General features: G+C 45.9%; 1 protein-coding gene across 4 annotated transcripts in view; it reads left to right on the top strand.

The window, feature by feature from the left end:
* Positions 1 to 1734: 1734 nt before the first annotated feature.
* SPTB (spectrin beta, erythrocytic) overlaps positions 1735 to 14210 on the top strand; it is a 114082-nt gene continuing 101606 nt past the window's right edge. For 3 of the 4 annotated variants that reach the window (XM_070513783.1, XM_014862605.3, XM_044773758.2), the window contains exon 1: positions 1735 to 1873. The gene's annotated coding sequence lies outside the window, so the exon portion shown is untranslated. The remainder of the gene's footprint in view (positions 1874 to 14210) is intronic. The other variant, XM_044773759.2, reaches the window with a different exon arrangement.

Genomic DNA, 14210 nt, shown 5'->3' with positions numbered 1-14210 from the left:
ATAGATCAAGAATTTCTGCTTGAGATATATGATAGTCTCAGCTTTTGAAGTTGGCCTGTTTTTCTTGAGCTTTCCTTGCCAGAATTCGTTTCCTAAATAATTTTTTAAATGAAAAAGACATTTCTGTGTCTAACTCAGTAATAAACAAATGGATTCTTAAGTGTTATCAGAAAGCGGGGCGGATCATTGCTAGTCTAATGGATGACCACGAATACTCTTCCGTCATCTTCCCTATATTGCTAGTGTCTCTTGGGAAATTGAGCTTAATGAGGGCCCAGACAACGGAGGGGTGGGGTGGAGAGATCTGTGGCTTTGTAATATCTGTGGAGCTTGCCCCACTTAGCACATCTCAGTGTCTAAATGCCCACTCAAGAATGCGGCTGCAGCAGAAAGTGAAATATCTTTGCGTATGTTCAATACATAAACTAAGCACGCACATCTGGCAATTAAACACCCTTTTCCTGGTGAATCCTGGAAAACGGCATAATTATACTCCCAAGCAAATAACTCGGGAGTAAGACTGTTCCGTTGTTAAGAATACCAGGCAGCATCAAAGTTAAAACTCTTTTCCACATCTTTGCGCTTTTAATCTCCGCTGCCATCGTCATAATACCTGAGATTACCTGGGCTGATAACTGGTGAGCAACCGTCTGGGGCACGGTTGGTGGGGAAAACAGATGACACCTACAGCTAGGGGTACCACCAAGCCTTATTGAACAATGACCTTGTGTTGTAAGAAAGTCAAGAAAATGAACAGCCTTGCAAACTGCGCATGTTCTTTTGTGAGTCTCTCTCCAGGTGCCTCGGAGATGCCTTGTCTGTCCTCTCTGGCACCATTGGTTCTAGTGTTTTCTCTGGCCTACTGAAGCCCACCCCACCCAGGCTTGCAGTGAGGAAGCCCCCCGCTCGCCTGGAAACCCGGGCCGGCCAGGAGGTGGCGGTGGGCAGGTGGGGCAGCTTGCCTGTTGATTACAATTACAATTACAGTCCCGGCAATGTGCAAGCGCCGCGGGACTGCGGACTGCGCCCGGCCAGCACTGCCGGTCCGCCCCGACCACGCCGATTTGCAGATAGAAACAGACGCACCGAGCCCGCTGGCTCGGGGCGGGGGCCTCCGGCCGAGTGCCCACCCCTACTCTCCCAGCGTCTGCCGCTACCGCCAGCCGGGAGAAGTCCGCCCCGGAGCGCGCTTTCTAACGCCAGCCCCCGGGAGCAATCTGTCCTTACCAAACCCGCTGCAGCGGGGGCGCACTGCCGGGGCGCCCGCCTCGCCCACCCTAAGGCTTAAGCGTGTCTTTTAATATATTTTATAACCTGACGGTATACAGTGGGCATGCAGGGCGGGAAAGGCTGGAGGGCTCATTTTCAAGGCCAGGCTCGCAGCTCCGGGCGCATGAATTAGGCCCAAGCTGCAGTCAAACCCTTTTCCCGCTGCAGGGGGCTCAAGGTAGCGCGCGGTTAGGGGAGGTGAGCGACGATGGGGACGCAGCAGGCGGCTCAGGCTTCCGATGTCCCGGGCCCAGGCGGCGGCCGGGAGGCGGAGGCTGGGCAGGTGCCCCGGGGCGCGGAGGCTGATTGGCAGGTGCGGGAGTGGGTGGGGAAGACTGGGGCTGGGCCTGGCGCTGCGGGAGGCTGCGGCCCCGCCTCCCCGCCCCCGCCGCGGGACTATCTGGTCCCGGCAGCAGCGATGTCCCCCGGCAGGAATGTCCCTCCTCAGATAATGTTATTTATATCTCTGGGCGGGTCTGCGGCTCGGCAGCACCAGGCGCCCGGCGGCCGCTGTGCCAGGAGCCCCGCGCTGCCCTCCTCCCCCTGCGCCGCCGCCACTGCGGCCCCCGGGCTCGGGGTGGCCGCCCTTACAGCCCCAGCGCAGGTGAGTGCTGGGAGGGTCCGGCAGCCTGAGGAGGCTGGGTGCGGGTGCGGATGCGCGAGGCTGAGGCGCGCGGCGCGAGGGCAGAGGAGGCGCTGGGCCCAGGGGGCGCGTGACGCGCGGGGCCCAGAGGACTGGGTGGGGGCCCAGCCCCGAGTGCCGGGAGTGGGGACCGGGAGGCCCTGGCGGCTGCGGCAGCGAACACCCCGGGGCGCGGGAATCCGCGTGGGCTTCGGAGGCGCTTGGCGAGCTGGGCGCTTGCTTTGGAGAGCCGGCTCCTGGAGCGTCGCCCGGGGGCGCTGGCAGGGCGGTGAGGGGGTGCGTGTTCTTGTTCGGGGCTGCCTCTTGCAGGACCCCGGCGTGGAGGCGGAGGGGGTTTTGCTTCTAGCCTGTCCGACCTCCGCGCCTCCCGGTTTCTCAGCCGTGGGGCTGCTCAGATTCTCTTCTGGGGAACTTGTCTGCGCGCTCCCCGGGCAGCCCAGCTCCCAGGCAGGGAGGACAGGGCAGGGCAGCCGAGGGCGCGGCCGCCGGGCGCCGGCGACGACGCGGACAGTGGCCGGGGGCGGATGCAAGGAGGAAAAGATCGGGGTGCCCCAAGCCGTACTCCGAGGACGCCACCCCTTTTCCCCTCCCGAAGAGTTCTGCTCCTCCAAGCCGCTGCGGTCCGCTCTCCTCTCCCCCGCCTCACCAGTTCCTCTTTTCCCAACAACTTGGCCCTGAGACAGAGCAGAAAGTGGGAGAAATAACCGGAGCTTTAAAACAATTCCCAACTCCCACCAACTCGCGCAGACTTTCCAGGCTGGGGAAGTAGTTGAGGACTTGAGTACTGTTTCCGTGACAACGAGCCCCAGGTAGGGCCTTGCTTTACAGCCTATTAATATCCAAACCACCGTTTTCAGCGAGCAATTAGAGGCGCCAGGAGTTAATAATAACACGCTTAACTCACTGAAAGAAAATGCCAAGAAGCCACTTTTCTTTCTTTTCTTTTTTTTTTTTTTTTTTTTACATTTTAGATGCATCATATGGGGCAAGGGGCAAAATAGTGACAGTATTTTTGTACTGAGAGCTCCTGTGAGGAGTGGCTAGGCTGTCACCTCCAGGTAGGAGGCAGCCATGCAAAATCCACAGCCTTGAGGTAGTCACGCTGCACTCGGCGTCTAAGGAGAGTGATTCAGGTGGCTCCCGAGTGAAAAGAGTCTGCACTTCAGGAGTTTTAGGCACCTCTGTACTATCCATTAACCTCTCAGCCTCACAGATGGTTGTGACTTTTATTCTAGAATTCCCTCTTTGAGTACCCTCTGACCCTATGACCCAGGCAGGTCACTTCCTACTCCAGGGTTGGACTTTTACTCTTTTGCTGGGGTCCCTGCGTTCCAGAATATCTTTGAAAACTCTTTTCTGTAAGTGCAGAATCTTATGTGTACTGATTGCCCGGCACCCGACATTGCTAGGCTTGTACTTTCCCAGAGGCCGTGGGCTGGTTGGGAAAAGGAGTATTAGGCTCACATTGAGAAAGAGCCCACCAGTCTCGAAACCAGCTGGCTCCTCAGAGGTGGGTCATTTTTGCAGAACATGATCAAATCTAGAGTAAAGCACGGCTGAAAGATGTCAACCCAACTTTATGAAAACGTGGCCTATAGACCCCTTAGCTGTTGCTCTTAGCTTTATCAGTGGCCCTGTCACAATGATGGGGGATGAGCCAGTCCTGTTAATCCTGAGTTCTCGGAAGACTCAGAGTCCACTCGTGGAATTGAAAGCACCCGAAAACTCCCAGGCATCCTGGCGGGCCATGTAGCAAGGCAGATCAAGTTTTCCTGAGTGGCTTGCCCAGCTGAGAGCTGGGACACCATCTTTTGCTCCAGTCTTTGCTTCTCCTGAGAGTTCTGAAGGTGTCCTCTAGCAGATGACCTGCTTGATGATCAGCTTTGGGGTAGACAAAGGTATGGCGGGAGGCAGACTCCCACCTGGGGTCATATCTGACAAACTAAAAATGACTACTTTAGGCAAATTAAGTGTGAATGAAAATTTTGAATTAAAGTCAAAATCTGATGGTTCTGCCATTTCTGAAAACAGACTGTCTTTGATACATAAAAATAAGCATGGGGTCCCAGCCTGGTTGCCTAATGGTTAGGTTCATCCGCTCTGCTTTGGCAGCCCAGGAGTCACAGGTTCAGATCCCGGGCATGGACCTGTGTACCACTCATCAAGCCATGCTGTGGTGGTGTCCTGCATACAAAATAGAGGGAGATTGGCACAGATGTTAGCTCAGGGACCATCTTCCTCAAGCAAAAAGAGGAAGATTGGCAGCAGCCATTAGCTCAGGGCCAATCTTCCTCAAAAAAAAAAAAAAAAATCATTGGGGCTGGGCTGGTGGCACAGTGGTTAAGTTTGCTTGCTCCACTTAGGCAGCCTAGGGTTTGTGGGTTCAGATCCTGGGCACAGACCTACACACCACTCATCAAGCCATGCTGTGGCACTTCCCACATACAAAATAGAGGAAGACTGGCATGGTTGTTGGGTCAGGGACAATCTTCCTCAAGCAAAAAGAGGAAGATTGGCAACAGATGTTAGCTCAGGGCCAATCTTCCTCAGGAAAAAAAAAATTGTAGCTTTCGTTTTTTTGGTCTTCTATGTACCAGTGCCTAGCTTGCTTCTTGGCTTGTAGTGGACACTCAGTTAATCTTTGTTGAATGAATGAGAGAGTGAGTAAATGAATACTCAGAGTTTTCTTTATATTGTGCTACTTAATTGTCACAGTAACTCTGCAAGATAGCTCATATTATCAGCCTTTTACAAGTGAGGAAAGAGGTTCAAGATTAAATAATTTGCCCCATGTCACACAGCTGTTGAGAAGTAGGGCCAGGATTCAAACTCAGCTGTTTGGTTCCACTCTTTTTAAGGTTAGACATTCAGTGGGGCATATAGAAGAACATGTTGAAAAGATTTAGTTATAGGATTGCTATTAGCTTCACAATCTTTCGCTCTCAAGACCTCGGGTAATATTTCTGCATATATCAGAGAAGCTTTAAAAATCCTGCCTGAAGACGGTATTGGACACTTATTTGCCTGGAGGTGTTCAGCCTTGCTCTTGGTGTTCAGGTCATTGTTTCAAGGCCAGAACTGTAATTTTGGCAGTCGTCAAAGCATGGATTTTTTGAGAACAGATTTTCCTTTCAGTCCTGGAAGTGGCCAGGAGGGCTTGATGATGCATGGGGACAGTGTGATAGGACAGAGGATGACTATAAAAAATTCATGAGGCGACCGCTCTCAGAGTGGGAAGGGACCTTAGAGGGCATTGAGTCCAGCCTTCTGTGGGTGCAGCTGCTTGCTTACAGGTGAGAGCTGTCTGCAGTGGACTCGGTTGTTTGTGAGCAGCTATGGGACGTGCCTGCCATGCTGCTCATCATTCTAGCCCGTTTCTGTCTGGTCTCTCTCTCAAGGCCAATATTGGGTTTATTTCCTGCAGTTCTGCCTAATCAAACCATTCAAGTTTTCTTTTCCTTGGAGGGAGATTTTGAGAGGATATATTTTAATATCCAATACTTTCATCTTAGTGAAATCTTAAAAGAAAAAGTATTGGAGATAGGTGGGAGAGAAGACACTAGCGAACATTAAGCTCTAAACTGTTCCATAATCTTCCCATTGCCTGTTAGGTGTACAGATATATACATTTTTACACAATAGGTGTGTGCATCACTATCTCAAGACAGTACAAATTTTAAGACAATTGCGTAGCCTTTCTTGGGCAGTGAGGAAGAAAAGGACTTTAGGGAATTATTGGGACTGTCAGATACCTATTTTAATCTAAACTCATCTAATCTAATCACCAAATTGCTCTTGAAGTGTGTTATTTCAAATTTCAAAATCAAAGGCGAAATTATACTCCATGTCCAAGATCTGAAAAGGTAGGAAACGTGACCAGCAGGAGGTTTAAAGTGATACAAAGTACATTTCTTCATTATCCATTGTGGCTTTTATAACCTCAGACCTGCAGGTTAACATTTGTCAATTGACCATGGGAGGATGAAGAATGAAAATTACTATGTGGGCTGATGAGAAATTTGATTTTACAATGAGGACTGGCAGGGAAGTTCGTGGATACTGGGTTCTGAAATTGTATAGATATTACTAGCTGAAAGTTACTGTGGAAAGCAGTATTTTATCTTAAAAGTAATTTGCATTGACTCTGTTGTTCTTTACGGACAGCCCTTTGGTTACTCCTTGACTTTAGATAGGAAGTCCGGGGAGGAAGAGTAAATGCCGTGGTCTGTGTGCCAGACTCATCACAGAGCACTTGCTGGGTTTATCACAGAGATGCTTCTTTCCTTTGACAACTCCAAGAGGTAAAGGTCGCCTGGTTTTGGAGATGGAGATGGTGATTGAGGAGGTGTAGGAGGCAGTCAGGAGAATTCACTGTCAGATCTGGCCCACTCACTGAATTGACAACTCCCCTTGGTAAATATTTAGAAAATGCCATAGCGTGTTTCCCTTTGTTACTGTGCTTGTTTCTTCATTCACAGCCGAGCGATCCAAGTTCTTCCTTTTCAGCCAGCCTTAGCTGAATATCAAACCGCGGGGGATCGCCAGCCTTACAGCTCGCACAGTCTCAGATGCCGTCATAGACAGACAGTGCGTCCTCAGTGGAGTGCTGGGTAGCTGATGACATTCCCAGACCCCATTCCATTTTTCTCTTTCCTTCTCCTGGTGGCAGGAAGTATTACAAAGCCATCACCTTCCTACCTCAGCAAGGCCTTTTCAGGCTGTGCCATAATGTTTAATTTCTACACGACACCTGTGCAGACCCAGCCAAGGGTATAATTACAAGGGTAATTAAAATCCAGACATATATCATATTATCAGTGGGAGCAAAAGAGGGGCTTCTTTTCTTCCTTTCATTTGAATACTATAAATTTAGCAAGTGAAAAGGCACAGGCCTAGAAAAAAATAGACTTTGCATTGCGCTGGGCTCAGATCATCCAGGATATTTATGAAAAGAATAACAGGGCACCTTGACAACTAAAGAACAATAATTGCTTTGAATTATAGTCAATTCAGGAGTTTCTACTATCATGAAAAGGAGCAGAAACTTGGATCATCCTGAAAATGAATAAGTTGAAAATCATTTCCATTTGCACCTGACTTAAGTATTGGTGCATCTCGTTTGAGAGTTCATAGCACTTCAAATAAAACAAAGCATATTTGAAAGACATCACTTACAAGGACTGGAAAGAGGTCCCTGACCTCGTTCTCTGCCTCTGCTCAGTGCCTGCCTGTTTCCTGAGGCTCCAGGAGTGGTCAGTCAGCTTCACCTTCCAGCGTATTCCCTCTGGTTGGGAAGTAAGAAAAGCCCTTTTATGTTTCTGACTCTAAGCCATCAGTCATAGAGAGCTAGAGCTGGAAAGGCCTGAGAGAGCCATTTGAGAAATATTCAAAAAGAGCCAACATTGGGTACTAACTGTGCATTACACTCTTATGTGCTGGGGACACCAAAAGGGATCAGATGGAGACCTGCTGGTCGGATGGGGAAATGGACTTTTAAATAAGCGATTCAACAGGATACCTGAGAGGAAGGATGTTCTGAGAGAAAGCCCACAGGAGGAAGCCCTGGTTCAGATTAGGGGTGCATAGGATTTCCCTAGTAGAAGAAGGGAGGATGGCAGGGATGGGGGCCTAGGCATTTACCCTGGCACAAAGGTGCAGTAGAGCTTGATTAGATTAGGGAATGAGGAGTAGTTCCGTGTGGCTGTGTAGGGTACAGCCCAGGAATGGGCTGGAGATGTGACCTGAAAGATGGTTTGGGTTCAGTTTGTGAAGAACATGGAAGGTTCAAGTTGAAATCAGTGAAGCTTTTTGAGCAGGGGAGGGACCTGATCAGATCCTTGTTTAGACAAAGCTCCCTAGTGACAGTGACGGGAATGTGAACTGGAGATCATTTAGTCCAAGATGGCGATCACCCAGATGATGTATGGTGCACGCAGTTTTCAGGAGGCCATTTTGTATCTGCATCATCTTATTTTATTTTACAATGACCACTTGAAGAAGCAGGGAAGATCTCACCATTTCTGCTTTACAGTCAAGAAAACAGGATTAGAAACATACAATGACTTGCCTAGGGTCCTTCTAATGGATTGTGGCAGAACCTGACTTTGACCCAGTTTCCTAGTTCCAAGGTCTTTTCCTCAGTGGAGTAATTGAATATTCTGGACCTTCTGGTTGAGACAGTAATCGCTTTCTTTCTTCAGCATAACTTTGCCTAAGTTCATTGGTTCTGGAGAGAGGAAGGAGGAAACTTGTTACAGTATTTACTCTTCAGCCACAAAACTTCAAGAACCACCTTTCAGAACGTACACAGATGATGTCGCAAAGCATGAGTTAATGTCGAGCGTGCATGTGGATTACTAGCATGCCATAGATAGATGATGTGTTTATATGCCTGTCAATCGATGTTTTGGCATTTTCATTCCCTTACCCCAAATTTACTGGGCGTTCTTGTGTTTATGCCTCATTTTGTGCTTCAAAAACCTCTTTTTGTCCAGTGATCTTGAGTGCCTTGATTTGTACTTCAATCTTCAACAGATATTTATTGAGCTCTCATTTATTTGCCAGACATGTTGTAGGCCCACGGGATATAGCAGTGAACGTGGCATAAAAAAAGTCTGATGTCATGGAGCACACATTCTAGTTGGATTCTAGTTAACAACAAACAGACGAGTATGTATCGTGATTTCCGGTGATATAAAGAAGAAATAAAGCAGTGTGAAGGGAAAGAGAGGCGGATGTATTATCTGAGGTAGGGCGGTCAGGAAAGGCCTCTCTGATGAGTTTTCATTTGAGCAGAGACCTAAATAAAGCAAGGGAGGGAACGGGGATGTTTAGGGGGAGAGATTCAGGTTGAGTGTGGAGGCCCCAAGGTGGGGTCACTGCTGTGTCCAAGGAGTGGGCAGGAAACCAGGGGGACGGGAGTTGGGGGAGCAAGGGGAGAGTGTACGATGTGATGTTTGGGAGGAAATGGTGTCTGGATTATGAAGGCTTTGTGGCCATGCCAGGACTTTGGGTTTTAGCCATGTGATAGGAAGCCACTGGAAGTTGTGGGCAGGGGAGTGACTTGTTCAGATTTGTGCTTTAGGAGGCTCTTTGTGGCTGTCCTGTGGAAGATTGATTGTAGGAAATAGGAGTGGAATGAAAGCATCATGTCCAGGTTAGACGTGATGGACTAGGGTAAAGGTGGTGGGGTGGTGCAATGCGGTTGGTTTCTTGATAGATTTTGAAGACAGAGTCAATGGGATTTGGATATAGACAATGAGAGAAAAAGAATAAGTCAAGAATGACTCAATTCGTTTTGGCCTGAGCAACTGGAAAAATGAAAAAGCCATTTGCTGAGATGGGGATATATTTTGTCAAATGTACCGTGGACTATTATTTTTGACTTTTTTTTCATTGAGGAGTTGATTTGGAATAGACGCAGGCAGACTTTTCACTTAAGTACACCAAAAAGGAGGTGTTTTATTATGAGTGACTCATGACATCTGTTTGTTTTGAAGTAAAGGCTTAGGTGTGCAATTAGTTCTGTATACTTTGTACTATTACATTTAGATCGTTCTTACAACATCTCCACTGTGTGATACAGATTTAGATATGGTACAAACGAGATGAAATATATTTCACTTTATAATTAGAAATGTTTTGAATTTGCTGGTTAGAGCCCAAACATTTTTTATTACTTTCTGGTTGTCATATTAAAAACAAGTTTTTGGGGGGCCAGCCTGGTGGTGTAGTGGTTAAGTTCGTGTGCTCTGCTTTGGTGGCCCAGGGTTCAGTGGTTTGGATCCTGGGCACGGACCTAGCATCGTTCATCAAGCCACGTTGTGGCAGTGTCCCACATGCAAAATAGAGGAAGATGACAACAGATGTTAGCTCAGGGCCAATCTCCCTCACCAAAAGAAAAATTTTTTAAAATTGTAAAGTGAATTAATACACATGGTTATAAGTGTGTCCACATTGTACAAGGGTATACCTTGAAAAGTAAAAGTCTTCCTCCCTACTTTCAGTCCTGTTCCTAGCAGTTACCAGTGTCAACAGTGTCCTGTGTATCCTTCAAGAAAAATTCACTGCATATATAAACATATGGCCTGACGTCTTTTAAAGTCATAGCTTTAACCGAGTAAAAGCACACATTTGTTTTCATTTTTGATAACTTAATAGCCCTCAGGTGTATACTTCAGTGGCCTTCAGAGTCCACCTTTCTATCACTTGAGGCTCTCTCTCTCCAAACCCCTCCCGCACTGAAACACTGTGTTCATCAGATAATACCTCGTCTCAAAAACCTCCACGGGTTCCCTTCTGGGTAGAGGTCGAAATCCAAATTCATAAAGTTGACTTTTATGAGCCGTTGTTGTCTGGCTCCAATCTCTTTTTCTACCCTGCTCTCTTACGTCTTCCCCTGGCAAACCATCTGCTTGAACCAGGTTTCTCTATCTCTACTTACTGAGTCCTGAACACTTCTCCCAGATTTGGAGTGGTTTCCACCAGTCATCCTGGAGCACTCCAGCCTACGGTAATCTCTCCCGTGTCCAAATTTGTTGAAAGGCTAGTTTTATGCACTACTTAATTGAACATAGTCATAGAGTTCTTTTATTATTATTATTATTTAACTTTTCTTGTGTCCATCTATTATTTGTTCAACTACACAGGAAGCACTTAAGAACGAGAACTGATTTATGAATTAGAGTCGTCGGTTTTACATAAAAGCCCTGTCTAGTGCTTCTGCCCATAGAAGTTCAATTAGTAGTTTTTGGAACGTGCACTTTGATGATCATCCCCTAAAGGGGTGGTGCTGGTGCATGGGGATTATATTAATTAAAAATTATCAGATGATGATCGCTAACAAAGCCACCTTCTTAGTGGGTTATGAAGGTGTCCATTCCCAGGGAATGGTAACTGCACGCTGCTCCTTTGGATAAAGAACTTTCTAATGTGCCTGATCTCATGCTCTCATCCTCTCTTCACATGACATTGCATCTAAATGTCAGAAACAAGGTGTTTTCATTTGCCCCTAAATGATGAAGAAGTTATTTAATGGGCATGGCAACCAAGCAATTTTTAAATTTATTTTTTAAAATTATGATAAATACATATCACATAAAATTTACCATTTTGACTATTTTTAAGTGTTCAGTGGCATAAGTACATGCACATTGTTGTGCAGCCACCATCATTATCCATCTCCAGAAGTTTTTTCGTCTTTCCAAACTCAAACTTTGTACCCATTAAACACTAGCTCTCCATTCCATCCCCCCACCCAACATCTGGCAACCACCACTCTATTTTTTATCTCGTGCATTTGACTACTTTAGGTACCTCATATAAGTGGAATCATACCATATTTGTCCTTCTATGACTGGCATATTCCACTTAGCATAATGTTTTCAAGGTTCATCCATGTTGTAATGTATGTCAGAATTTCCTTCCTTTTTTAAGGCTGAATAATATTCCATTGTATGGATTATCCACATTTGTTTATCTGTTGATGGACACTTGGGTTGTTTTCACCCCTTGACTATTGCCAATAACATGGGTATGAACATGGGTATACAAATGTCTCTTTGAGAGCCTGCTTTCACTTCTTTTGGGTATATACTCGGAAGTATATACTCCAGTATATTGCTGGATCATATGGTAATTCTATTTTTAATTTTTTGAGGAACCAAACTGTGTGGATTTAATATTTCCCCCTGGTATTCGATGTCTTCAAAGGGAAGGGCAAAATTTATTAACTTCCTCGCCTTTGGAACTAAGCTGAACTTGAGAAGTGTTTATTTGAGAGCACTATCTTTGGGAGATCATTTGTCATCAAAGGTCTTGAATTTGTTCATATATTAGCTTGCCTATTTTTAGATTGTAGACTTTTAGAGGACAGACAGGAGATATTTAATTTGCCTTGTAGAGCATGTAGCCCAAACTCAGGTGGGGAAGGGTGTAAATATTATGTGATGATGTATTTCAGCCAAAATGTCTCCTTGAGGTGGATGACAAGAGTTTGGGTTGTTTCCAGCCACATTTCTCTTGCTGTGCCCTTGGGCAAAGAACTTCCTCTTTCTCTGACATTTTTTTCAAGGTTTTGTGTGTTGAGATGGTGCCTTAATATTTATTATTATCCTTAAAATTTTTCTTGTGTATTTCCTTGTAATGCCTAAGTGTTGCCTCATCTCCATAGCCTCGCCTGACAGCCCCTCTCCCTCACCAGGTTCTGGGGCAGCACTGAGTGCTTCCTCCTTTGTATTTTTGCAACGTCTTTCTCATTCCTTTGGTACAGGACATCTCATCTTGTTTTGTAACTGTCAACCTGCCTTCTATACCATCAGACCATGCTTTCTATGATGGGGAATTGGGTCTTACTCTGTTTTTTTTTTTTTTTTGTTTAATTCTCAGCACCTAGAGCCATGCTTGGTACACAGAGGGGAGTGGCTCAAAAATATTTATTGGGCAAAAAATTAAAGAATGAATGTTTGCAATTATATATAACTGAGTTTATATATATCTTGGAAATGAAGCATTATTATAATGAGTCAACATTTATTATGTGCTAGGCACTATGCTGAGAGCTTTATGTGTATTTGTTATTTCTATTGTTATCCTAATTTGGCAGATGAAAAAAATCAGGCTTAGAGAAGTTTACTTACCCAAGATTACACATTGAGAAGGTCAAAGCTGCACTTGAACCCAGGCGTATTTATTGTAGAGTGCTTGCTTGGAATCACTGTGCCTGCCGTATTTGGGGGGAGGGTAACCTTCTGTGGCTCTTAATTCTAAGAGCTTCTTTTATCCTGAATCTTTAATGGTCTGAAGTTAGGGAGATAATTAGTTGTATACCTTCATATGTTGCTTGATATTTGTAATGATTTAACCTTAATACGCTTGAATTCCCTTATTAGCTTTTAATAAATAATTAATATTCTGAATCCTACTTCTGACTTAGTTCTTTGACGTCTGAGGATGTAGCTGCTGATTAGTACTGCACAGTATACCCACTGTCATAAGGCGGCTCTCCCTACCACGGTGCTAAACCTGCTTTAGAAGAGTTCTGGTGTCGTCAAATGAGATGGCCTCCTCCCAGACCCGAGTCCCAACTTCTCTGCAATATTTGACTTTGTTAATCACTCTTCCCTTGGAACCAAGCCCTCCCTTGGCTTCTGGGACCCAGGCTCTCCTTTTTCTCCTCCTACCTTGCTTACCATCACTTCCTTCTTGTTTTTTTTTTGTTTGTTTGTTATTGTTGTTCCTTCCTCTCTCCAGCTTTTAATTGTTGAAGTTACCAATGTGTCTAAATCCTTGTCTCTAGCCCCGACCTCCCCTGTCACCTTCAGATCTGCTTACAGCGGTCTGCTAGCTGTCTTCCTTTGGTTGTAGCAAGGTGTCTCAAACCCACCGTGTAGCAATAGGACGTCTCGTCTCTCTCCTTCACTCCTAAACCTGCTCTTCTGCCTGTTTTTGTAGTTCATTTTGTAGGTTTGTGTAGTCACTGCCACCCCAAGTAAGAACGTCAGCAACGTTTTTGGTTTTTCTTCTTTTTACACTTCCACATCCAGTTGGCTGCCAATCCCTGTGCATTTTTACTCTAAAATTTTCAAATTAGTTCCTTTCTTTCAATTTCTACTGTCCCTATTCTTATCTTATTTTGAGTAATTGGCCTTCAGTCTCTGCCTTTCTAACTCATCTTACTCCCTGACCTCAGAATTATTTTTAAAAACATGAGTTTGACTGAGTCATTCAACTGCTTTAAAACCCTCAATTGTTCCCTGTTGCCCCCACATAAGGTTTAAACCGCCAGGCAGGGACTTTCACAATCTGTTCCAACCTCTCTGCCCAGCTTCATGCCCTCTCCATTTACCCCACATTGGATGCTTGTGACTATTTCAGCTCGAGGTGCATTTTCGTGCCTCCATGACTTTGCTTCTGCTCTGTTCTGTGCCTAGAATGTCTTTCTCCCTTTCCTCAGCTGTGACCTCTTACATACATATATCCCTTAAGGCCCCACTCACACATAACCCCTTCCATGCTTCCTCTCTTCCCTATCCCAGGAAGATACCACTCTCAACTCTGAGTTCTCAAGCTGTCACTTTTCACTTTGTACCTTGGTTGGTCCTGTACAGGTCTGACTCTCCTCTAGATCCTTCAAGAAAGGACTTGTCTGGTGTCCATGGGAGACTGGTGCCTAACTCAGTGTCTGGCTCACGTGCGGTACTCAAGGAATGCTGGTTGAATTGGGTGATAGGGGAAGTTTCAAGAACATTCAGCACTGTAGATAATCCCCCAAATTTTGATCGGTAGAAGATTATGAAGA

The sequence above is a fragment of the Equus asinus genome, chromosome 7, assembly GCF_041296235.1.
Source record: "Equus asinus isolate D_3611 breed Donkey chromosome 7, EquAss-T2T_v2, whole genome shotgun sequence".
NCBI classification, from domain to species: Eukaryota; Metazoa; Chordata; class Mammalia; order Perissodactyla; family Equidae; genus Equus; species Equus asinus.
Note: the sequence above shows the minus strand (reverse complement) of the source record. Positions and strands in the feature narration are given on the sequence as shown.